General features: G+C 45.6%; 1 long non-coding RNA gene across 1 annotated transcript in view; it reads left to right on the top strand.

Annotated features, from left to right (window-relative positions):
- Positions 1-26,978, top strand: part of LOC135050825 (uncharacterized) — a 133,188-nt gene that overhangs the window by 51,098 nt on the left and 55,112 nt on the right. Inside the window, exon 2 of the long non-coding RNA XR_010241855.1 lies at positions 24,470-24,532. This is a non-coding gene — a long non-coding RNA (uncharacterized LOC135050825). The remainder of the gene's footprint in view (positions 1-24,469; positions 24,533-26,978) is intronic.

The following is a 26,978-nucleotide window of genomic DNA, read 5'->3' as shown; positions in this document are numbered from 1 at the left end:
GTGCGTGAGCTTATGAAGTATCAGAGGCAGCTATTTGGCCCTGAGTCCACCAAGGTGCCAACACGGAGGAAGACGGTGTTGTGGGCGAAAGTTGTTGCTGCTGTCAATAGTGAGGGGGTGGTCAAGCGGACGGAGGACACGTGCCGCAAACGGTACTATGACATAAAGCGACGTGTCAAGTCCAAAATGGCCAAGGAGGCCAAGTTGGCTCGGAAAACCGGTGGTGGGCAGCCCTATATTGCAAGTTATCTGGAGTATGAGGAGCCCATGCGGAGTGTAATCCCTCCAGAAGTTGTCTCTGCAACCCATGTCCGGGATTCAGATAGGCCCAGGAAGAATGGTGAGCATGTGTATTTGCATTTACATTCTATGGTTGTTTTTTTTTAAATGTGTGTCATGTGACGTTGCATATTACTCCCATCTTCAAGTGTTTGTCAGCAAATACATTGTTTTGGTTAATGTTTTATACAAAAGCCAATGTAACATCTTACTTTATTGTATGTCATGTGTTTTTCAGACAGATATTTTGCATGTGTAGTTTGGACTTGGTGTGTCTGAATTGTCCTGCAATAATGTTTTCCTTTTGGGAGTTTAAAAAAAAAAAAAATTGTGACTATGTTTTATATTTAAGTGATCCATGTGCATTGTTTTAAAAACAGTGGTTGTCATGTTAGAGGCTGGAGTACTGGAAAGTGGTTTGGAAACCACTTACATGTGTAATGTCATCTTTAGATAATGTTAATTATTTAATTTTAATTATTTCTCTGACGTCCTAGTGGATGCTGGGACTCCGTAAGGACCATGGGGAATAGCGGCTCCGCAGGAGACAGGGCACAAAATAAAAGCTTAAGGATCAGGTGGTGTGCACTGGCTCCTCCCCCTATGACCCTCCTCCAAGCCTCAGTTAGATTTTTGTGCCCGGCCGAGAAGGGTGCAATCTAGGTGGCTCTCCTGAGCTGCTTAGAATAAAAGTTTAGTTTAGGTTTTTTTATTTCAGTGAGTCCTGCTGGCAACAGGCTCACTGCATCGTGGGACTAAGGGGAGAAGAAGCGAACTCACCTGCGTGCAGAGTGGATTGGGCTTCTTAGGCTACTGGACATTAGCTCCAGAGGGACGATCACAGGTACAGCCTGGATGGGTCACCGGAGCCGCGCCGCCGTCCCCCTTACAGAGCCAGAAGAGACGAAGAGGTCCGGTGAAATCGGCGGCAGAAGACATCCTGTCTTCAGACTAAGGTAGCGCACAGCACCGCAGCTGTGCGCCATTGCTCTCAGCACACTTCACACTCCGGTCACTGAGGGTGCAGGGCGCTGGGGGGGAGCGCCCTGAGACGCAATATAACAGTATATACCTTAGGTGGCAAAAAGAATACATCACATATAGCTCCTGGGCTATATGGATGTATTTTAACCCCTGCCATTTTTACACAAAAAAGCGGGAGATAAGGACGTCGTGAAGGGGCGGAGACTATCTCCTCAGCACACAAGCGCCATTTTCCCTCACAGCTCCGCTGGAAGGACGGCTCCCTGACTCTCCCCTGCAGTCCTGCTTCAGAATCAGGGTAAAAAAAGAGAAGGGGGGGCATTTTTGGCAGCAAATAACGATAATAACAGCAGCTATAAGGGAATAACACTTATATAAGGTTATCCCTGTATATATATAGCGCTGGGTGTGTGCTGGCAGACTCTCCCTCTGTCTCTCCAAAGGGCTAAGTGGGGTCCTGTCCTCTATCAGAGCATTCCCGGTGTGTGTGCTGTGTGTCGGTACGCGTGTGTCGACATGTATGAGGAGGAAAATGATGTGGAGGCGGAGCAGTTGCCTGTGTTGGTGATGTCACCCCCTAGGGAGTCGACACCTGACTGGATGATTGCTGACATTATCACTTAATTGTTTAAATACAATTTGCAAAAAACTGTTGACGACATGAGACAGCCGGCAAATCAATTAGTGCCTGTCCAGGCGTCTCAGACACCGTCAGGGGCGCTAAAACGCCCGTTACCTCAGTGGGTCGACACAGACCCTGACACAGATACTGAGTCTAGTGTCGACGGTGACGAGACAAACGTAATGTCCAGTAGGGCCACACGTTACATGATCACGGCAATGAAAGAGGCATTGAACCTTTCTGACACTACAAGTACCACAAAGAAGGGTATTATGTGGGGTGTGAAAAAACTACCAATAGTTTTTCCTGAGTCAGAGGAAATAAATGAGGTGTGTGATAAAGCGTGGGTTTCCCCCGATAAAAAACAGCTAATTTCTAATAAATTATTAGCATTATATCCCTTCCCGCCAGAGGTTAGGGCGCGTTGGGAAACACCCCCTAGGGTAGATAAGGCGCTCACACGTTTATCTAAACAAGTAGCGTTACCGTCTCCTGATACGGCCACCCTCAAAGAACCAGCTGATAGAAGGCTGGAAAATATCCTAAAAAGTATATACACACATACTGGTGTTATACTGCGACCAGCAATCGCCTCAGCCTGGATGTGCAGTGCTGGAGTCGCATGGTCGGATTCCCTGACTGAGAATATTGATACCCTGGATAGGGACAATATTTTGTTAACTATAGAACATTTAAAGGATGCATTGCTATATATGCGTGATGCACAGAGGGATATTTGCACCCTGGCATCAAGAGTAAATGCTATGTCCATCTCTGCCAGAAGAGCGTTATGGACGCGACAGTGGTCAGGGGATGCGGATTCCAAACGGCACATGGAAGTATTGCCGTATAAAGGGGAGGAGTTATTTGGGGCTGGTCTATCGGACCTGGTGGCCACGGCAACGGCTGGGAAATCCACCTTTTTACCCCAGGTCACTTCACATCAGCAGAAAAAGACACCGTCTTTTCAAACTCAGTCCTTTCGTTCCCATAAGTACAAGCGAGCAAAAGGCCACTCCTTTCTGCCCCGGGGCAGAGGAAGAGGAAAAAGACTGCACCATGCAGCCGCTTCCCAGGAGCAGAAGCCCTCCCCTGCTTCTGCCAAGTCTTCAGCATGACGCTGGGGCTTTACAAGCAGACTCAGATATGGTGGGGGCCCGTCTCAAGAATTTCAACGCGCAGTGGGCTCACTCGCAAGTGGATCCCTGGATTCTACAGGTAGTATCGCAGGGGTACAAACTGGAATTCGAGGCGTTTCCCCCTCGTCGGTTCCTGAAGTCTGCTTTACCAAAGTCTCCCTCCGACAGGGAGGCAGTTTTGGAAGCCATTCACAAGCTGTATTCCCAGCAGGTGATAATCAAGGTACCCCTCCTGCAACAGGGAAAGGGGTATTATTCCACGCTGTTTGTGGTACCGAAGCCGGACGGCTCGGTGAGACCAATTTTAAATCTGAAATCCTTGAACACTTACATAAAAAGGTTCAAATTCAAGATGGAGTCACTCAGAGCAGTGATAGCGAACCTGGAAGAAGGGGACTATATGGTGTCTCTGGACATCAAAGATGCTTATCTCCACGTCCCAATATACCCTTCTCACCAAGGGTACCTCAGGTTTGTAGTACAAAACTGTCATTATCAGTTTCAGACGCTGCCGTTTGGATTGTCCACGGCACCTCGGGTCTTTACCAAGGTAATGGCCGAAATGATGATTCTTCTACGAAGAAAAGGCATTTTAATTATCCCTTACTTGGACGATCTCCTGATAAGGGCAAGATCCAGGGAACAGTTAGAAGTCGGAGTAGCACTATCTCAGGTAGTGTTACGTCAGCACGGGTGGATTCTAAATATTCCAAAATCGCAGCTGATTCCAACGACACGTCTACTGTTCCTAGGAATGATTCTGGACACAGTCCAGAAGAAGGTGTTTCTCCCGGAGGAGAAGGCCAGGGAGTTATCCGAGCTAGTCAGGAACCTCCTAAAACCAGGCCAGGTCTCAGTGCATCAGTGCACGAGGGTCCTGGGAAAAATGGTGGCTTCTTACGAAGCGATTCCATTCGGAAGATTCCATGCAAGAACGTTTCAGTGGGATCTACTGGACAAATGGTCCGGATCGCATCTGCAGATGCATCAGCGGATAACCCTGTCGCCAAGGACAAGGGTGTCTCTCCTGTGGTGGCTGCAGAGTGCTCATCTACTAGAGGGCCGCAGATTTGGCATTCAGGATTGGATCCTGGTAACCACGGATGCCAGCCTGAGAGGCTGGGGAGCAGTCACACAGGGAAGGAATTTCCAGGGCTTGTGGTCAAGCATGGAAACATCTCTTCATATAAACATTCTGGAACTAAGGGCCATTTACAATGCCCTAAGTCAAGCAAAACCTCTGCTTCAGGGTCAGGCGGTGTTGATCCAATCGGACAACATCACGTCAGTCGCCCACGTAAACAGACAGGGCGGCACGAGAAGCAGGAGGGCAATGGCAGAAGCTGCAAGGATTCTTCGCTGGGCGGAAAATCATGTGATAGCACTGTCAGCAGTGTTCATTCCGGGAGTGGACAACTGGGAAGCAGACTTCCTCAGCAGACACGACCTTCACCCGGGAGAGTGGGGACTTCACCCAGAAGTCTTCCACCTGATTGTAAACCGTTGGGAAAAACCAAAGGTGGACATGATGGCGTCACGTCTAAACAAAAAACTGGACAGATATTGCGCCAGGTCAAGGGACCCTCAGGCAATAGCAGTGGACGCTCTGGTAACGCCGTGGGTGTACCAGTCAGTGTATGTGTTCCCTCCTCTGCCTCTCATACCAAAAGTACTGAGAATCATAAGAAGGAGAGGAGTAAGAACTATACTCGTGGTTCCGGATTGGCCAAGAAGGACTTGGTACCCGGAACTTCAAGAGATGCTCACGGACAAACCGTGGCCTCTACCTCTAAGAAAGGACCTGCTACTGCAGGGGCCTTGTCTGTTCCAAGACTTACCGCGGCTGCGTTTGACGGCATGGCGGTTGAACGCCGGATCCTGAGGGAAAAAGGCATTCCAGAAGAAGTCATCCCTACTCTGGTCAAAGCCAGGAAGGACGTAACCGCAAAACATTATCACCGCATTTGGCGTAAATATGTTGCGTGGTGTGAGGCCAAGAAGGCCCCTACAGAGGAATTTCAACTGGGTCGTTTCCTTCATTTCCTGCAAACAGGACTGCCTATGGGCCTAAAATTAGGGTCCATTAAGGTTCAAATTTCGGCCCTGTCGATTTTCTTCCAGAAAGAACTGGCTTCAGTACCTGAAGTTCAGACATTTGTAAAAGGGGTGCTGCACATACAGCCTCCTTTTGTGCCTCCAGTGGCACCTTGGGATCTCAATGTTGTGTTGAGTTTTCTAAAGTCACATTGGTTTGAACCACTTTCCACTGTGGACTTAAAATATCTCACATGGAAGGTGTCGATGCTGTTAGCCTTGGCTTCAGCCAGGCGTGTGTCAGAATTGGCGGCTTTATCATATAAAAGCCCTTACTTAATTTTTCATTCTGACAGGGCGGAATTGAGGACTCGTCCTCAATTTCTACCTAAGGTGGTTTCTGCATTTCACATGAACCAACCTATTGTGGTACCTGCGGCTACCAGGGACTTAGAGGACTCTAAGTTGCTTGACGTTGTCAGGGCCTTGAAAATATATGTTTCCAGGACGGCTGGAGTCAGAAAATCTGACTCGCTGTTTATCCTGTATGCACCCAACAAGCTGGGTGCTCCTGCTTCAAAGCAGACGATTGCTCGTTGGATTTGTAGTACAATTCAGCTTGCACATTCTGTGGCAGGATTGCCACAGCCAAAATCAGTAAAAGCCCATTCCACAAGGAAAGTGGGCTCATCTTGGGCGGCTGCCCGAGGGGTCTCGGCTTTACAACTTTGCTGAGCAGCTACTTGGTCAGGGGCAAACACGTTTGCTAAATTCTACAAATTTGATACCCTGGCTGAGGAGGACCTGGAGTTCTCTCATTCGGTGCTGCAGAGTCATCCGCACTCTCCCGCCCGTTTGGGAGCTTTGGTATAATCCCCATGGTCCTTACGGAGTCCCAGCATCCACTAGGACGTCAGAGAAAATAAGATTTTACTTACCGATAAATCTATTTCTCGTAGTCCGTAGTGGATGCTGGGCGCCCATCCCTAGTGCGGATTGCCTGCAATACTTGTATATAGTTATTGTTACAAAAATTTGGGTTATTATTGTTGTGAGCCATCTTTTCAGAGGCTCCTTTGCGTTTATCATACTGTTAACTGGGTTCAGATCACAAGTTGTACGGTGTGATTGGTGTGGCTGGTATGAGTCTTACCCGGGATTCAATATCCTTCCTTATTATGTACGCTCGTCCGGGCACAGTATCCTAACTGAGGCTTGGAGGAGGGTCATAGGGGGAGGAGCCAGTGCACACCACCTGATCCTTAAGCTTTTATTTTGTGCCCTGTCTCCTGCGGAGCCGCTATTCCCCATGGTCCTTACGGAGTCCCAGCATCCACTACGGACTACGAGAAATAGATTTATCGGTAAGTAAAATCTTATTTTTTTTTGTTTGTTTTTTTTTGCTTGTATTTGTACCGTGACACCACACTGCAGTGTAATTTTTATATAAATTGCTGCATTTTGTTTTTGCTCATATAGTGGTAATGTGTCTTTGGAGTGCCACATCACAGAGCAATTTATATATTGCATCTGTAATATTTTTCCTTTCAATACAAAATGAAGTTGTGTGTGTTTTTATTTATTTATTTTTTCTTGAACTTGTGGCCTATGTCAGTGTCCTGTACATGTTTTCCTGTGTTGATGTTGGCATAGTGCATATGTATTTTGGTCAATGTTTTTTTATTTATTTAATATTTCTGGTCCTTATGTTTGTTTTAAATAAAAACCAAGCATTTCTAAAAGAATAAATGTTTATAAGCATAATGGGTGGATGTATGCACAATAGCATGAATTTTTTATTTAAATTTATTTTATACAGTGTTTGAAAAAAGCAGTACTACTCGTCGGCCAAATACTCCTATCACATCTGATGATGACGACGCTGCGGAAGCAGGTAAAGTGTCCATTGTAGTATAGGGTATGCTTGTAAAGGAATGGCCATAACAAAATTGCACTTTCATTAAAAGGTCCATCAAAAGAAGTATGGAGCAGCAGAAGTGGCACTTCTGTAAGACATCACCACAAAAAACCTGTGGCCGAAAAGAAAGCAAGGTCGTATGTCCCGGCACAAACACAGCAGGCTACCCCGCCACGAAGATTATCGTCCGTATGTTCTGTACCCCCACTCCAAATTTTGGACACACCTCCAAGACGTCATCCACACTCCCCTCATCTTGATTGTGAGCATCAAACTGAAAAAAATGTGTAAAATGTCAGAACATAATCAAAATCATTCATAACCGCATTAAGTCAAAACACATCAAAAACTAAAATACTTACCGCAGTAAGTAAAAGCTGAAATGGAATCCAAGCTAAATGGCCTTGTCCACATCCAGTAAAGATATGTATGTCCACTTGAGTCATACAGTATGACATTGTGTGTAAGATGCTGCAACAAAAAAGCATGTTGGTTTGTTTGCAAAAAGTAAGGTTATTTTTCCAAATTTAACATGTGTGCTTGAGGTAACATTGCCAAATACATATAAAAACATTACTATGTTTGTTTGAACAAAGCTATAAGGTAACACATTATGTATTCCAATGTGTTTTTATGGTGGAGTATGTGTGAGCTACAATAAAACTAAAGTGTTTGCTTTCACAATTAAGTAACCAGACACATTTGCCTCAAACAGGCATATGTATGTATTTAAGCTATGAGTGATGATGTTGCTAGGCAGAATAGTTGAAAGCAACAGTGAATGACATGTGTAGTGATTTGTTTACATTTCACAAACATATGGATAGCTAACGGAGATTTGTTTAACATTTCAGCTTCGAGTCCTGGGAACAGCATCCCTCTGCAACAACAGCAACACAGTGACATGGAGGAGACAAACATCTTAGAAATGCAGCCATTAATGCAAGGAATGAGCCCCCCAGAACCTGTGAGTACACCACCACAGCAAAGCACACCACCACCACAACACAGCCCAACAACACCAGGAACACAAGGCCCTGATCAGGTGTTTTGGACTATTTGGGCTAGACAGCAGGCCACTAATGAAGATTGCCTGCGTAAGCAGACACAAATGTTTGCAAGCCTACCATCTCACCTCAGAAGAATATCAAGAAATCTGAGTAGACAAAATGAACAAACAACCAGAATAGGCAATACCATGGAACTCATGCGTACAGACATTACACAGGTCATGGGCAACTTACAGTGCATAATGGAAGAACAGCACAGACAACAGCAAAGTTATATGAGCATTTTTCAAAACAATCAAAAGATTAATGAAAGTTTATTCCGAATAGTAGACAATCAAAATGCTGCTACACGTGAACTCAATGCCACCCTCACTAACCTGAATTAAACACTCAGATGCATGCACCAACAGCAAACAAGCAGCAGTTCTGGTACGACTACTCCAAATATCACGCCAGTCACATCACCACCAAGACGCTCCACCAGAGCACGACAACATGACAGTGCTAAAGGTAAAGGGCAGGACAAGCAGCCACCCAAAAAAACGTGAAAAAAAACAAGTTAGACATTTGTGATAAGTAACTCAAAATAGTTAGCAAGTGTTTTTTTTGCAACAAAAATATAACACTTAGCTCCTTGACACTTTTTTCAACATCATTAATTATAAGTGGTACAAACAAAAACATAAAATTTGTACACACATTTATTCATTACCATTTTTTTTGGTATTGGAGGAGGGAAATGTCGATGGAGCCACACATACATGTTAGCAGGAAGTAAACTGACCACTTGATTTTTTTCTAATCATTACTCTTTCTAGATTCTAATCATTCTCTTTTCCTGCAGATACAATAATTGCCAGCCAGGCAGAATGTCTTTAGCAGGAAGTAAACTGACCACTTGATTTTTTTCTAATCATTACTCTTTCTAGATTCCAATCATTCTCTTTTCCTGCAGACAATCCAAATTACAATGTTATTGATACATATCTTAGCTTTCTTATCTATACAACATTACTAGAAGTACACAATTGAGTTGCGTAAAAAGCTTGTAATATGTTGGCTTTGTTTTGTTTGAAAAACATTGTCCAAATGAATGTCAGTATTGTTGGGACATGTTTGTGTGTGTTAAAAATTAGTAAGAATGTTTTTACACATGATGCTGAAACAAACAAATATGTACTTTTACAACAAAAAAGAAAAAATGTGTATAATAATGTATATGTGTGGCAAACTGTGTATTTACTTACACATCATCATGTTTACAGCATCAAACATTAGGAAATAAATTATTCCTGATTACAGTAAGTTTGTGTGTCTTAAATATGATGGTGCATCACACATAGGGACACATGTATTCCTCAAGGCTAACATATTGCTCGGATTTTGCGTCCCACCACCTGTGATCTGGACCCAGCCTCAACCAAGCTTCTAATAGGTTGTATGGATATAATTGGTCCTGTCTTTACAAAAATTGTTCAATGCTCTTTGCAGACAGGCATTTTTCCTGGACCCCTAAAGGAAGCAATTGTTAGACCGCTTCTTAAAAAACCTAATTTAGATCCCGACTGCATGACCAACTACAGACCGGTATCAAACCTTCCTTTCCTAGGAAAGGTTATTGAGAAAGTCGTTGCAAATCAACTGGAAACCCGCCTGACAACCCATGATATTTATGATCCATTTCAATCAGGATTCAGGAGAAGACATAGCACTGAAACAGCACTGGTGTGTGTGTTAAATGATCTTCTGATGGCAAAAGACAGAGGTGACTGTTCAATATTAATCCTTCTGGATCTCTCGGCAGCATTTGATACCGTGGACCATGGGCTTCTGATTGAGCGACTGATACATTTCTGTGGTCTGGATGGCACAGTCCTAAGATGGTTCAAATCAATTCTCACAGGCAGGTCACAGAGAGTATCATCTGGATTATACTCATCACCACCAGTGTCATTGCCATGTGGTGTCCCACAAGGTTCTATACTATCCCCCATGCTTTTTGCAGTATACATGCTCCCATTGGGCGAAATAATCAGGCGCCATGGCCTGGTCTACCACTGCTATGCAGATGATACACAACTGTACTTGTCCTTTGCTCCGGGCACTGATAACCCAATAGCAACCCTTAATGGCTGTCTAGCTGAACTACAGGAGTGGATGAGCGCCAGCTGGCTGCGACTGAACCCGGATAAAACAGAGGTCCTTATGATACGACCGCAACATCAAAGGACAAGACTGCAGCATAGCCAACCAACTGGACTTACACTCGGGGATTCAGAATTACAGACCAGTGATTGTGTGCGGAATCTTGGCGTTGTCCTGGATGGTGGCTTGACACTTAAACATCAGATATCAGCCACAATCAAATCCTCATTCTTTCACCTGAGGAACATAGCCAGAATCAAGCACTTAATTCCCTCAGATGATATGCCAAAAGTCATACATGCATTTGTATCATCTCGTTTAGACTACTGTAATGCCCTCTACCTTGGTCTCCCAGCAAAAGAATTGCAGCGCTTACAGCTGGTGCAAAACACAGCTGCCAGGCTATTAACCAACCAGCCCCGTTCTAGCCACATAACACCCATCCTCTACTCCCTTCACTGGCTGCCTGTACGATGGCGAATCATCTTCAAGATTGGCTTACTGAGTTTCAAAGCATTACATGACCAAGGCCCAAGGTACCTCAAACAGCTTCTGACCCCATACTGCCCCACTCGATTACTGCGATCTGTAGATGAAGGACTTTTAGCAGTACCTAGAATCTCCCGTAATTCATCTGGGGGTCGAGCTTTTAGTCATGCGGCTCCGACTCTATGGAACTCACTTCCCCGCACAGTGCGAGAGGCCCCAACAATAGAATCCTTCAAAAGTAGACTCAAGACTTTTCTGTTTACTCAAGCATTCCCATAATTGTCCCTTTTAGTATCTTCATGCTTCTGTATTTTATGAAAATGTACTTCATTATTTTCTGTACTATATTATGCTATGTATCTGTTAAGCGCCTTGAGTCCTATGGGAGAAAGAGCGCTATATAAATAAAATTATTATTATTATTATTTATTATATATTGAGGAGTGTTTTTTGGGAACACAGGTTCTCAAACTCGGCCCTCAGGAACCCACACAGTGCATGTTTTGCAGGTCTCCTCACAGAATCACAAGTGACATAATTAGCTCCACCAGTGAACCTTTTAACATATGTCTGTGAGTAATTCATACACCTGTGCTTCTACTGGGTTACGTGAAAAACATGCACTGTGTGTGGTCCTGAGGGCCGAGTGTGTGAACCTGTGCATTAGGACGTTACACACAATGATAAAGTGAAATACTAAATGGATGATGTGGGCTTGTAAGAAATAAGCACTGCAAGTTTACGATCACTTATCCAGACTTAATGCATGCCACTCATAATCTGTTGTTTTGAGAATAAAAATACACACAATACACATGCGACATTTGTTTTTCATATAGCGAGGGTATGTTTGTATGTGTCCAGGAGACAGACACATTCTGAGTAATGGTTTTTGGAAAAAAAGGCAAAACATCTATTTATGATTACACAAACACATGTTATGAAGAAAGCAGCAGCAGAACACAATTTGAGTCACCTTGGAGGGACTATACAACAAAAGGCCACCAGACTTATCCAGACACCGAAACCTAGATTTCAGCACACCAAAACATCTATCTATCACATTCCGCGTGGACTTATGTGCATGATTGTAATTGTGTTCAGCAGGGGTATCAGGTCGGGACAATGGAGTTAGAAGCCAAGAGAAACAGCCATATCCTTCATCACCTAAAAGACAGATATAGTAACGTGATTCATGTTAAGATACAGCAACACATAAGTAACACACTGTGGGGCAGATGTATTAACCTGTAGAAGGCATAAGGAAGTGAAAAACCAGTGATATGTGCAAGGTAATAAAGGCAGCAGACAATCTGTTCCTAAATGTTCATTTACATATTGGAGCTGATTGGCTGGTGCCTTTATCACCTTGCACAGATCACTGGTTTCTCACTTCCTTATGCCTTCTACAAGTTAATACATCTGCACCTGTATTTGGACAAAGTATACGCAGGCCTACACATATCAAATGACATACCCAGCAGCCATCCATCTGGCATTTGTCCGTCCTCAAACTTATCAAAGAGGGATGACTGACTGAGGATGAAGGAGTCATGGCAGCCCCCAGGGTAACCAGCAACAACAGTCATTATTTTGAGATTTGCATCACAAACCACCTGCACATTTGTGGAGTGTTCGAAATGGCGGTTTGTATATATGTGCTGCCTGCCCCTAGGTGGTCTCAGCTGAATGTGTGTGCAATCTATGGCTCCAAGCACATTGGGCATGCCAGCCAGCTCATAGAAATCTACCCTGACGGCATGCCACTGAGACTCCTGGGTAGGGAAGCAGATTGAGGCCTCGATGTGGGGTTGCAAAACAGCCAACACCTGTGTGTATATTTTAAAGAACAATAATCATGAGATTTTAGGACAGAACTGTCCGAGAAATTAAAACAAACACAAAACAGAAGAGGTAGTTAGGTATACATCACCTGTGTTAAGATTCTGGAAAATGAGGGCTGTGAGATTCCTATGACATCCCCAGACACAGCCTGAAAGCTGCCAGTAGCCATAAAGTGCAACACAGCCAGGAGTTTGTGCAGGCCTGAGACAGGGCGAGAGCGTGCTGTCTCAGGGTCTAGGCCCAGTTTGATAAGGTCATACAGACGGAAAATGTTGTTACGATTTAGACGGAACATCTGTATGACCTTATCATCGGACAATGCGTTCAAGTTTAAACGCCCCCTAAAAAAACGAGGCCTGCGCAGCCTCCACGGAACCTGTACAACCTGCTGACCATGTTCAGTTTCTTGGCCCTGGTTACTTACAGGCTGATGTCTGAGTCTGAGGAATCCCACAGCACACAAAAGATCACTGGCCCACAGTCCTGCTGCCATTTCTGAGTGTAGGTGTATTGAAATGGGCCTAACATCCTTTTATAGGCATCCTAATTCAGGTGTGAGTGATTTTTTATTTGCAACACATGTGAACACGACTGAAAAAAGCAGGTCTATTTTTTTGCCGCTTTTTTTTTACGAATCGCAAAAAAATACGACCGCATTTGAGCACTCAGAGACTAACTCCCAAATACGAATGAATAGTGAATTCCCGTATTCTATGAAATAACAGCCGCGTTTGACCGATGGTCTATTCATTCGTATTTCGGAACGTTATCATTCAAAACATTACGAATAGACCAGACACTGCCGAGAATGGTGCTTAGTGAATTCCCGGATTGGGACTTAGAAAAAAAAACACAAATCGGCCAAACTCGTATTTTTAGTAAATACTGGCCAAAGTCTGAAAAGATTTGTATGCCTGTTAAAAATGTCATAATGGACATACATTCGATTCCACAAATCAGAAAATATACAATCATACGTGTTCACTCAGAGACTGTTGGCAAAAAAATGCAATTTTGGAGCTGCAGTATAACAGACAAGCTAATCAGAGACTGTATTGTGTTACCAGTAGTGATGTGCACCGGAAATTTTTCGGGTTTTGTGTTTGGATTCGGTTCCGCGGCCGTGTTTTGGATTCGGACGCGTTTTGGCAAAACCTCCCTGACATTTTTTTGTCGGATTCGGGTGTGTTTTGGATTCGGGTGTTTTTTTTACAAAAAAACCCTCAAAAACAGCTTAAATCATAGAATGTGGGGGTCATTTTGATCCCATAGTATTATTAACCTCAATTACCATAATTTACACTCATTTCCAGTCTATTCTGAACACCTCACAATATTATTTTTAGTCCTAAAATTTGCACTGAGGTCGCTGGATGACTAAGCTAAGCGACCCAAGTGGCCGACACAAACACCTGGCCCCTCTAGGAGTGGCACTGCAGTGTCAGACAGTATGGCAGATTAAAAAAATTGTCCCCAAACAGCACATGATGCAAAGAAAAAAAGAGGCGCAATGAGGTAGCTGTGTGACAAAGCTAAGCGAACCAAGTGGCCGACACAAACACCTGGCCCATCTAGGAGTGGCACTGCAGTGTCAGACAGGATGGCACTTCAAAAAAATAGTCCCCAAACAGCACATGATGCAAAGAAAAAAAGAGGCGCAATGAGGTAGCTGCGTGACTAAGCTAAGCGACCCAAGTAGCCGACACAAACACCTGGCCCATCTAGGAGTGGCACTGCAGTGTCAGACAAGATGGCACTTCAAAAAATAGTCCCCAAACAGCACATGATGCAAAGAAAAAAAGAGGAGCAATGAGGTAGCTGTGTGACTAAGCTAAGCGACCCAAGTGGCCGACACAAACACCTGGCCCATCTAGGAGTGGCACTGCAGTGTCAAACAGGATGGCAGATTAAAAAAATTGTCCCCAAACAGCACATGATGCAAAGAAAAAAAGAGGCGCAATGAGGTAGCTGTGTGACTAAGCTAAGCGACCCAAGTGGCCGACACAAACACCTGGCCCATCTAGGAGAGGCACTGCAGTATCAGACAGGATGGCACTTCAAAAAAATAGTCCCCAAACAGCACATGATGCAAAGAAAAAAAGAGGCGCAATGAGGTAGCTGTGTGACTAAGCTAAGGGACCCAAGTGGCCGACACAAACACCTGGCCCATCTAGGAGTGGCACTGCAGTGTCAGACAGGATGGCACTTCAAAAAAATAGTCCCCAAACAGCACATGATGCAAAGAAAAAAAGAGGCGCAATGAGGTAGCTGTGTGACTAAGCTAAGGGACCCAAGTGGCCGACACAAACACCTGGCCCATCTAGGAGTGGCACTGCAGTGTCAGACAGGATGGCACTTCAAAAAAATAGTCCCCAAACAGCACATGATGCAAAGAAAAAAAGAGGCGCAATGAGGTAGCTGTGTGACTAAGCTAAGCGACCCAAGTGGCCGACACAAACACCTGGCCCATCTAGGAGTGGCACTGCAGTGTCAGACAGGATGGCACTTCAAAAAAATAGTCCCCAAACAGCACATGATGAAATGAAAAATGAAAGAAAAAAGAGGTGCAAGATGGAATTGTCCTTGGGCCCTCCCACCCACCCTTATGTTGAATAAACAGGACATGCACACTTTAACAAACCCATCATTTCAGCGACAGGGTCTGCCACACAACTGTGACTGAAATGACTGGTTGGTTTGGGCCCCCACCAAAAAAGAAGCAATCAATCTCTCCTTGCACAAACTGGCTCTACAGAGGCAAGATGTCCACCTCCTCCTCATCGTCCGATTCCTCACCCCTTTCACTGTGTACATCCTCCTCCTCACAGATTATTAATTCGTCCCCACTGGAATCCACCATCTCAGGCCCCTGTGTACTTTCTGGAGGCAATTGCTGGTGAATGTCTCCACGGAGGAATTGATTATAATTCATTTTGATGAACATCATCTTCTCCACATTTTCTGGAAGTAACCTTGTACGCCGATTGCTGACAAGGTGAGCGGCTGCACTAAACACTCTTTCAGAGTACACACTGGAGGGGGGGCAACTTAGGTAAAATAAAGCCAGTTTGTGCAAGGGCCTCCAAATTGCCTCTTTTTGCTGCCAGTATACGTACGGACTGTCTGACGTGCCTACTTGGATGCGGTCACTCATATAATCCTCCACCATTCTTTCAATGGTGACAGAATCATATGCAGTGACAGTAGACGACATGTCAGTAATCGTTGGCAGGTCCTTCAGTCCGGACCAGATGTCAGCACTCGCTCCTGACTGCCCTGCATCACCGCCAGCCGGTGGGCTCGGAATTCTTATCCTTTTCCTGGCAGCCCCAGTTGCGGGAGAATGTGAAGGAGGAGCTGTTGATGGGTCACGTTCCGCTTGACTTGACAATTTTCTCACCAGCAGGTCTTTGAACCTCTGCAGACTTGTGTCTGCCGGAAAGAGAGACCCAACGTAGGTTTTAAATCTAGGATCGAGCACGGTGGCCAAAATGTAGTGCTCTGATTTCAACAGATTGACCACCCGTGAATCCTGGTTAAGCGAATTAAGGGCTCCATCCACAAGTCCCACATGCCTAGCGGAATCGCTCTGTTTTAGCTCCTCCTTCAATGTCTCCAGCTTCTTCTGCAAAAGCCTGATGAGGGGAATGACCTGACTCAGGCTGGCAGTGTCTAAACTGACTTCACGTGTGGCAAGTTCAAAGGGTTGCAGAACCTTGCACAACGTTGAAATCATTCTCCACTGCGCTTGAGTCAGGTGCATTCCCCCTCCTTTGCCTATATCGTAGGTAGCTGTATAGGCTTGAATGGCCTTTTGCTGCTCCTCCATCCTCTGAAGCATATAGAGGGTTGAATTCCACCTCGTTACCACCTCTTGCTTCAGATGATGGCAGGGCAGGTTCAGGACTGTTTGCTGGTGCTCCAGTCTTCGGCACGCGGTGGCTGAATGCCGAAAGTGGCCTGCAATTCTTCGGGCCACCGACAGCATCTCTTGCTCGCCCCTGTCGTTTTTTAAATAATATTGCATCACCAAATTCAATGTATGTGCAAAACATGGGACGTGCTGGAATTTGCCCAGATGTAATGCACGCACAATATTGGTGTCGTTGTCCAATGTCACAAATCCCCAGGAGAGTCCAATTGGGGTAAGCCATTCTGCGATAATGTTCCTCAGTTTCCGTAAGAGGTTGTCAGCTGTGTGCCTTTTATGGAAAGCGGTGATACAAAGCGTAGCCTGCCTAGGAACGAGTTGGCGTTTGCGAGATGCTGCTACTGGTGCCGCCGCTGCTGTTCTTGCTGCGGGAGGCAATACATCTACCCAGTGCGCTGTCACAGTCATATAGTCCTGAGTCTGCCCTGGTCCACTTGTCCACATGTCCGTGGTTAAGTGGACATTGGATACAACTGCATTTTTTAGGACACCGGTGACTCTTTTTCTGACGTCTGTGTACATTTTCGGTATCTCCTGCCTAGAGAAATGGAACCTAGATGGTATTTGGTACCGGGGACACAGTACCTCAATCAATTCTCTAGTTCCCTGTGAATTAACGGTGGATACCGGAAACACGTTTCTCACCACCCAGGCTGCCAGGGCCTGAGTTTTTCGCTTTGCAGCATGATGACTGCTGTGATATTTCATCTTCCTCGCAAAGGACTGTTGGGCAGTCAATTGCTTACTGGAAGTAGTACAAGTGGTCTTCCGACTTCCCCTCTGGGATCACTATCGACTCCCAGCAGCAACAACAGCAGCGCCAGCAGCAGTAGGCGTTACACTCAAGGATGCTTCGGAGGAATCCCAGGCAGGAGAGGACTCATCAGACTTGACAGTGACATGGCCTGCAGGACTATTGGCTTTCCTGTGTAAGGAGGAAATTGACACTGAGGGAGTTGGTGGTGTGGTTTGCAGGAGCTTGGTTACAAGAGGAAGGGATTTAGTTGGCAGTGGACTGCTTCCACTGTCACCCAAAGTTTTTGAACTTGTCAATGACTTCTGGTGAATGCGCTCCAGGTGACGTATAAGGGAGGATGTTCCTAGGTGGTTAACATCCTTACCCCTACTTATTACAGCTTGACAAAGGCAACACACGGCTTGACACCAGTTGTCCGCATTTCCGTTGAAATAATTCCACACCGAAGAGGTGATTTTTTTTGTATTTTGACCAGGCATGTCAATGGCCATATTCGTCCCACGGACAACAGGTGTCTCCCCGGGTGCCTGACTTAAACAAACCACCTCACCATCAGAATCCTCCTTGTCAATTTCCTCCCCAGCACCAGCAACACCCATATCCTCCTTCCAGCACTTGCAGGGGGCGTGCAAATGGTGGAAGGCGCCACCTCTTCCCGTCCAGTGTTGGGAAGGTCAGGCATCGCAACCGACACAATTGGACTCTCCTTGGGGATTTGTGATTTAGAAGAACGCACAGTTCTTTGCTGTGCTTTTGCCAGCTTAAGTCTTTTCATTTTTCTAGCGAGAGGATGAGTGCTTCCATCCTCATGTGAATTTGAACCACTAGCCATGAACATAGGCCAGGGCCTCAGCCGTTCCTTGCCACTCCGTGTCGTAAATGGCATATTGGCAAGTTTACGCTTCTCCTCAGAAGCTTTTAATTTTGATTTTTGAGGCATTTTACTGATCTTTTGTGTTTTGGATTTTACATGCTCTGTACTATGACATTGGGCATCGGCCTTGGCAGACGACGTAGATGGCATTTCATCGTCTCGGCCATGACTAGTGGCAGCAGCTTCAGCACGAGGTGGAAGTGGATCTTGATCTTTCCCTATTTTTTTAACCTCCACATTTTTGTTCTCCATATTTTAATGCGCACAACTAAAAGGCACCACAGGTATACAATGTAGATGGATGGATAGTATACTTAATGGATGACGAGTGATGACACAGCTCATCAGTAGTCACCAGTAGTGGTGCAGTACGTGCATACTTACTATGAGAAAAGGATTCACATCTACATGCTGCACAAGCAATCAGAACAGAGAACAAAGATGTTATGGATGGAGACTGAAATATGCAGTGTACAAATGCAATACATACGATGTTACAACTGTGTGGGGCGCCATGCATTCGCATGGAGACATGCCCTGCACCAAGCTCAACCACTTTGCATAGTGTTGCAGATAGGAAGTCATGGTCCTCATCCGGTCATCCCCTCCCTCCACCTCCCCACTTGACCCTATTCCCTCCCACCTTCTCCGCTTCATCTTTTCTTCTGCCTGTTCCCATCTTCTCAATCTCTCAGTCTACTTAGGCACTGACCCCTCTGCCTTCAAGCATGCATTTGTCCCTCCTATTCTAAAAAAACCCTACCATTAATCCTTCCACTCTCTCCAACTACCGACCAATCTCTCTCCTCCCTTTTGCCTCCAAACTCCTTGAATGTATTGTCTGCAACCACCTCACTGTCTTTATTTCCTGCCCTCATAAAAGTCTGCAATGACCTACCTGCTGCTAAATCCAAGGGCCACTACTCTCTGCTTATTCTCCTTGACCTCTCTGCTGGTCTTAATACTGTGGACCACCCTCTTCTCCGGCAAATCCTTTACTCCCTTGGTCTGCGTGATACTGCTCTCTCCTGTCTGTCCTCCTATCTTTCTGACCATTCCTTCTCTGTCTCCTCTCATGACTCCACCTCCCCCCCACTTCCTCTACCAGTAGGTGTCCCCCAAGGTTCTGTTCTTGGGCCTTTCCTTTTCTCTCTCTATTCATCCTCATTAGGTAAGCTCATTAGCACTTTTGACTTACAATATCATCTCTGTGCTGATGACACTCAAATTTACTTGTCCTCCCCTGACCTCTCCCCTGCTCTCCTCACTCGTATCTCCAACTGTCTCTTTGCTATCTCTTCCTGGATGTCCCAGCACTTTCTTAAACTTAACTTGTCTAAGACTGAGCTAATCATCTTCCATCCCTCCCTCCCTCCCTCCCTCCCTCATAACCTCACCTCCCACAATTTCATTATCCATTGATGGCACTACTATCTCTTCTGGCCCCCAAGTGCGCTGTCTTGGAATAGTCCTTGACTCCTGCCTCTCCTTCAAACCACACATTCAGTACCTCTCACAAACCTGCCGTTTCCATCTCAAAAACCTCTCAAGGATCAGACCTTTTCTCATCCAGGATGCTACTAAGACCCTCATCAACTCACTGGTCATCTCCAGATTGGATCTCCTTCTATCTGGCCTCCCTGAAAAATGCCTCTCACCACTTCAATCTATCCTCAATGCTGCTGCTCGTGTCATCTTCCTCACCAAACGTACATCCCCTCCCCTCTCTTGCAGGACCTCCACTGGCTACCCTGCCCATTCAGAATCCAATTCAAGATTCTCACACTCACCTACAAAGCCCTCACCCACACTTCTCCCTCTTACATCTCTGACCTTATCTCTCTTTACATTCCCACCCGTCTTCTTCGCTCTGCTAATGCACACCATCTCTCCTTCCAACTGATTACCTCGTCCCACTCTTCCCTACAAGATTTTGCATGTGTTGCTCCCTATCTCTGGAATTCTCTACCTCTCCCTATCCAGCTCTCCACCTCTCTACAAAACTTCAAATGGGCCCTTAAGACCCACTTCATCACCAACACCAGCCAACTCTCCTCCTAACCCTCTTGTCTATGCTCACTGTCAACCCCTTCGGAGTCACCCAGTCTGTCAGCCCTTCACCTTTTAGATTGTAAGCTCACAAGAGCAAGGCCTTTTTTACTCATGTGCCTTTCCTTTTCTTACTTACACTTATACTCCATACTCCCTTTGATGGCACCTAACCCCTGGTTTTCCATACCTGTCCTATATTGTGTTGAACTGTAAGTACTGTTTTCTTGTTTGCTCATTTGATTATGTACAGTGTAATGGGTGCCGCAGGTCCCTTGTGGCACCATATAAAAAAGGATGATGATGATGATGATAATAATAGAGACATTCCCTGACAGGTGAGCCACATGCAACACAGAGAGAAAGACAAATGCATCACAAAGTCAATCACGTGGGCATCAGAGGCGGAACTACCACCAGTGCAAGCAGTGCGTTGCACTGGGGCCCGCCTCTGTCCAGGGGCCCAAGCATGTAATGAGTCAAACTGACACATTACATGCCGCTGTGCGCTGCGGGCAACCGCTGCCCGCAGCGCACAGCCGCCCACAGAGGAGAGGAGCAGCGGCACGGACGGGGGAAGGAGGAGGAGGGAGGTGAAGGAGGGAGCCGCAGCAGCGCTTTGTTACTGGTGGAGGCGCTGCTGCTGCTGCCCCTCTGCTTCACTATAGGCTGTCTTCCGAGAACAGCCTATAGTGAAGCAGAGGGGCAGCAGCAGCAACGCCTCCACCAGTAACAAAGCGCTGCTGCGGCTCCCTCCTCCACCTCCCTCCTCCTCATTCTCTGCCCGGGAATCGTCTGACGCTGCACCGAGGAGCCTGAGCCAGCGGAGAGGGTAAGTATAATTCTTCTTTCTGTCTTTCTTTCTTTCTTTCTCTTTTTCTTTCTTTCCAACAAAAATGGGGAATCTGCCTGCCGCAATGTGTAAAAATGGGGAATCTGCCTGCAGCAATGTGTAAAAATGGGGAATCTGCCTGCCGCAATGTGTAAAAACGGGGAATCTGCCTGCCGTAATGTGTAAAAACGGGGAATCTGCCTGCTGCAATGTGTAAAAATGGGGAATTTGCCTGCCGCAATGTGTAAAAACGGGGAATCTGCCTGCCGCAATATGTAAAAACGGGGAATCTGCCTGCTGCAATGTGTAAAAATGGGGAATCTGCCTGCCGCAATGTGTAAAAACGGGGAATCTGCCTGCCGCAATGTGTAAAAATGGGGAATCTGCCTGCTGCAATGTGTAAAAATGGGGAATTTGCTTGCCGCAATGTGTAAAAATGGGGAATCTGCCTGCCGCTATGTGTAAAAATGGGGAATCTGTCTGCCGCAATGTGTAAAAAGGGGAAATCTGCCTGCCGCAATGTGTAAAAAGGGGGAATCTGCCTGCCGCAATGTGTAAAAAGGGGGAATCTGCCTGCCGCTATGTGTAACAAGGACACGCTGTCTGCCGCAATGTGTAAAAAGGGGGAATCTGCCTGCCGTAATGTGTAACAAGGGCACGCTGTCTGCCATAATGTGTAACAAGGGCACGCTGTCTGCCGTAATGTGTAACAAGGGCACGCTGTCTGCCGTAATGTGTAACAAGGGCACGCTGTCTGACGTAATGTGTAACAAGGGCACGCTGTCTGCCGTAATGTGTAAAAAGGGGACGCTGTCTGCCATTATGTGTAAAAAGGGCACGCTGTCTGCCGTTATGTGTTTAAAGTGTACGCTGTCTGCCGCTATGTTTAACAAGGGCACGCTGTCTGCCGTTATGTGAAAAAAGTGTACACTGTCTGCCGCTATGTGTAACAAGGGCACGCTGTCTGCCGTTATGTGTTAAAAGGGGACGCTGTCTGCCGTTATGTGTAAAAAGTGCACGCTGTCTGCCGTTATGTGTAAAAAAGGGGGACGCTGTCTGCCGTTATGTGTAAAAAGGGCACGCTGTCTGCCGTTATGTGTAAAAAGGGCACGCTTTCTGCCGTTGTGTGTAAAAAAGGGGGACGCTGTCTGCCGTAATGTGTAAAAAGAGGAATCTGTCCGCCGTAAGGTGTAAAAGGGTCTCTACCTGGTGTAGTGGTGCTACTGTGCGGCGTAATTTGAATAATGGAGACTACTGTGCACCGTTTTATGAATTGGTATTATTTTCTGGCCACACCCCTTCCCCACGAAGCCACGCCACTATGTATTTTTGCCTACGGCGCGCACTGCCCCTGTTTTGCATGCAGGGGTGGGACTCCAATGCCGTTTCTTGCACACACTGCTAAAATGTCTAGTTACGGCACTGTTGCTAGGTATCCACTTCCCTGAGCAGGTCCCCCCTCACCAGATCCTCTCCAGGGGTGAGGGGGTGGACTTGGATGGGAGGGGGGGGGGCCCAAGCCATTTTGTCGCACACGGGCCCACCGCTCGCTAGTTCCGCCACTGGTGGGCATGTAGTTACGGAGTCCACAGCACACACCCATATTTTGTGAAAGTGTAGATCTTGTTGCAAAACAAGGAGAGATTTTTACTAACTTATGTGATAAAAATTGTGCCAATACATTGAAGATTAAAATGAACACCGGTGTCAAATGCAACGTAATGTCCAGGACCATGCTGCATCAAATCAGCCCACAGGCAACAGTAGACCACAAAAACACTGTAAACTTAGAGGCATATGGGTGTCTAATTATTAAGACCATGGGTGTGTCGTAGGTTGATACATTTGAGGCTTGAAGTACACATGGTACAGCAAGACACCCTAGAGTTCCATGACTTTAAGGATTTATTCACTTGCAACACCATCAGCAAACTACCTGTCATCTACCACATGCACTTGGATTAATTCATTACCCCTACAGTGTGTGCACCCTAGCAGATCCAATCAATATGAAGGACAAAGTCCTAGCTAAGTTGGAGCACATGACCGTGCTTGGTGTCATAACCCCTATTGAAAGGCGACCCAGTGGGTAGCAATGGTAGCTCCTGTATATAAAGATGGGATGTCAGGATCTGTATTGACCCCATACACAGAGGCGTCACCGGGTAAGGTGACACCCAGTGTGCACCCTTGATCTCTTGGCGGGCCCACGGCAAAAAGGGGTCATGGATGTATATAGAGTGGGTATGGCCTCTCGGGGATCTCGAGATAGTCACTCTGGGGGTGTGCCCAGCATCTCCAGAGGTGCTGGGTTGTACTGGGCTGAGACAGTTTCCCTGCACTGTCAGCTCCTCTATGAAAGAAGGAGCCAGGTGCTGTAAGAAACTTTCACACTGCAGCACCTGGCTCCTGTCACTGCAGAGGAGCTGACATTTTGGTGTCACCCCCGGGTGTGGACTGCACCCCCGCCTTTTGACGCCCCTGCCCGTACACCTCAATAAAGCACTACTAAGAACCCATCACCCTATGAGAACTATGGAACAAGTCATTGCTGACATGCCAGAATAATAATAATGTAATTTATTTGTCATTAACAAAACAGCAATGAAATGTCAATGAAATTTCTGTATGGACACTCTGTACAATGGAACAAACAATAAACATATTTAATTAAAAGAACTTAGCCCTAATCCTTTTGTTTAGCAACCGAACAGCTGTAGGGAAGAAGCTATTTAACATGCGCTTTGTGTGTGCACGTAGACTCCTAAAAGGTTTTAGGGACGGCAATCTTTCAAAGACCAAATAAATTGGATGACTAGGAACAGCTAATTTGCATCTGGCTTTTCTTGAAACTCTTTTTACATAAAAATCCTTCATACAGGGCAAAGACACCCCAGTAATCCTACTAGCAGTTCCTGTCTGGCCCTGCCCCGCCACATGGGTGTGATAGCATCATGATAGCGCACCCAGTGAGTAAATCCCTACCTGCATAGCATTGCTGCGCTGGTAGGTGAATTTTCACCATGTCACGAGTCGCAGAAGCTGTGTGTGGCATCATGCAGCCACCCCGACCCGCCCCCCCGCATGGTCCAGGCACGCCTGCGTTGCCTGGAACGTGCACCCTAAAAGTTTTTTAAACTAACTTTAAGGTTAAGGTTAGGGTTAGGCTGCGGCAGGGCAGCCAACATAAATTGTGGGGCCTGAGACTGACAAAATAGGCAGCCCCCCCAATAAAAGATACATTTTTAAAATATAATATCTTCTCTACTAATAATCTCCATTTTTATATGCTTATTTGTATCTCAGCTAAGCGCCTCCAAATGTATAAGTGCCAAATATATAAGTGTATTTGTAAGTGCCTCCAAATTAATACCCTTGGTATTAATAGTGAAAATTTCTCCACGTTTAAATCTAAAGAGTGCCTCCACCCAGACTCTAGTGACAATATGTTTAAACCATTTTGTGAGGCATGTCTGGGAATGCCCATGTATTACTATAGTACCTGACCCTCAGTATAGTTTTCCTTATAACTTTAAGATATGAACTTATGTCTTACAACAGGAGAATCTAAGGCACCGTTCTTTACCTGCGAACACCTCTCCTCCAGTCGTCTTCACATATCAGGTAAGTAACACACATTGGTAAATAACTTTCATGTTTACTTTTATATTAGAAACATTTATCATTAGATGCTTACAAACATATCAAGTCCACCGGAATTTCCAACTAGACATAAACATGAAATACACAGGTCATGTACAACAAATACAATATACTGTATATAGTCCAGTTTATCAGTCATTTGAACCCTCTTATATATATATATATATATATATATATGCATATATATGTAAATATATATCCTCCCTTGACTTAAAAGTGCTCAGCTGATTCCCAGTTAGGCAAAAAATATAAATTTAACCAGATATATGTGAGATAGATCCTTAGAGCTCTTTTTAGCCCTGGCTGACACTTCCTTATACAGCTCCTTGCAACAGTACCCAAAATTAGATACTTTTTTTAGTTGTTTGTAATAATTCCATTACACTCCTAGAGAAGTAGTTACTTTTGTATCCAATGATGGATGTGGCTGGCTGAGGGTATTAATGATGCTGGCTGTAATTGTATCCCTCTCTGGAGACGTCACTAATTAGCCACTGTTCAGGCAAAAATTCTACTTAAATGCATTTAAGTGTTTAGTACTGGAAGGATTTGAGGATAATAAACATATGTCTGTACTGGTATTCCTTAAGAGAGATTTTACTTGGTAAATTACTCCAATCTGTACATAAATAAGTAATTATACTCAAGGTATTAACTGATAATCTGTTGTGCTGAACCAGTTTAATAATAGTTATTGCAGTTCAGCCATCCTGACATCAGTAAAAAAATTACTCCCAGTATTGCTTCCTGTGGCCACTACTGATGTCCCTGTGGTGATTATTGTGCATAGATTTACAGACCTCTGTTGTCTTCAGTGAGAGGCTCCAGCCAATCACCCCTGAAGCTATTGCATGGCCACGCCCTCAAACCTCTGCTATTGGTGTGCGGCTGAGTCTCTGGACTTTGACTGACGCTGCCGTGGGGCTTTGCTCTGACAGGTGCTGCACCCAGGGACCCAGAGCCGGCCCTAACCAATATGGTGCTCTAGGCAAGATTTTGGCTGATGCCCCCTAGCACTGCCACTAGTTTCACCTCTGACCCTGCACCCCTTTGCCAGCACCATCACCCCTCACCCAAAGCAATCCTCACTTTGGTACTCTTTCCACCTATATTTTAAATAGGAATAGTGTGCACATTCGGCGCACAGCCCAAAAAGAGGCGTGTTCTTGCTGGGAAGGGGCACGGCCACACAATAGTACCCCCAATTCAAATTACGCCACATAGTCGTGCAACTTTATTTACATTATATTATGCGATAGTGTCCCTTATTCACGTTACTTCACACAGTAGTACCACTTTACCTTATAAACGTTACTCCTCACAGTAATGCCCCTTATTCACCTTACATCACACTGAATTGCTCCTTATTTACATTACACCACACCTTATTGCTCTTTATTCACATTAGACCACACAGTAGTGCCCTTTCTATACGTTACGCCACAGTACAGCACTTTATACACATAATGCCACACATTAGTAACGCATTTATACACCACACAGAAATGCCCCTTACAAATATGACACACATTATTAATGCCCTTATACACATAATGACACACATAATGTCCCTTTCACATATGCCGCACATTATTAATGCATTTATACACGACACACATAATGCACCTTACACTACTGCACAACCAACCCACCCGCACTCACATGGCTGCTAAAACTGACCTCTGCTTCTGCTTGGATACAGATGTGTCCTCATACATCTTGTCTCAATACACCATTCAGCAAGAGATGCCTGCCATGAGTCAGCTGCCAGCTCTGCCAACATCGGTTGCTTTTCTATGATGAAAATGCATCTTATTTGCATTAGTATGGGCTAGGATGCACATGCAGCTTTTGCTTATGAAAATTATATTCTGCATGCCTTTATTCTGTGTGTGACTGCGGCTGTATCTGCATACAAAATGCTACGTTACAGTGTATTCCTGGAAATCACTGTTATGTAGCATTTCGTATACAGATACAGTCACAGTCGCACACAGAATATATGCATGCCACATATCATTTTAATCAGCAGAAGCTGCTTGTTCCCCTAGGCATACTAAATGCCCTAGGCATTTGCCTAGTTTGCCTATGCCAAGGGCCGGCACTGTGGGGACCTTCGCTGTATCACTCGATGGTGAGCGGTGCTAAGTAGCCAGCCGCTTCTTCTCCCTCTTCCTCTCCTAGTCTACGGAGTGGAGGGTAAGCTGCGGCTCTTTTTTCTTTGAATGTGGTGCCAGCCTCCGCTCCCCCTGCTCTGAAGTCATAGGTGCCTGCTTCTGCTAACCCCGGCTCAGAAGACACGGTACCGCACTGCCACTCCTCCAGCATTGAGGTCACCGGCGGCGAACTGCCGCTCAGCTGGGCTGGCTCTCTCTCTTCAGTGCGCTCTCAGACAGTGTCAGCCACT

This window comes from Pseudophryne corroboree, chromosome 2, assembly GCF_028390025.1.
Source record: "Pseudophryne corroboree isolate aPseCor3 chromosome 2, aPseCor3.hap2, whole genome shotgun sequence".
Taxonomy (NCBI): Eukaryota; Metazoa; Chordata; class Amphibia; order Anura; family Myobatrachidae; genus Pseudophryne; species Pseudophryne corroboree.
Note: the sequence above shows the minus strand (reverse complement) of the source record. Positions and strands in the feature narration are given on the sequence as shown.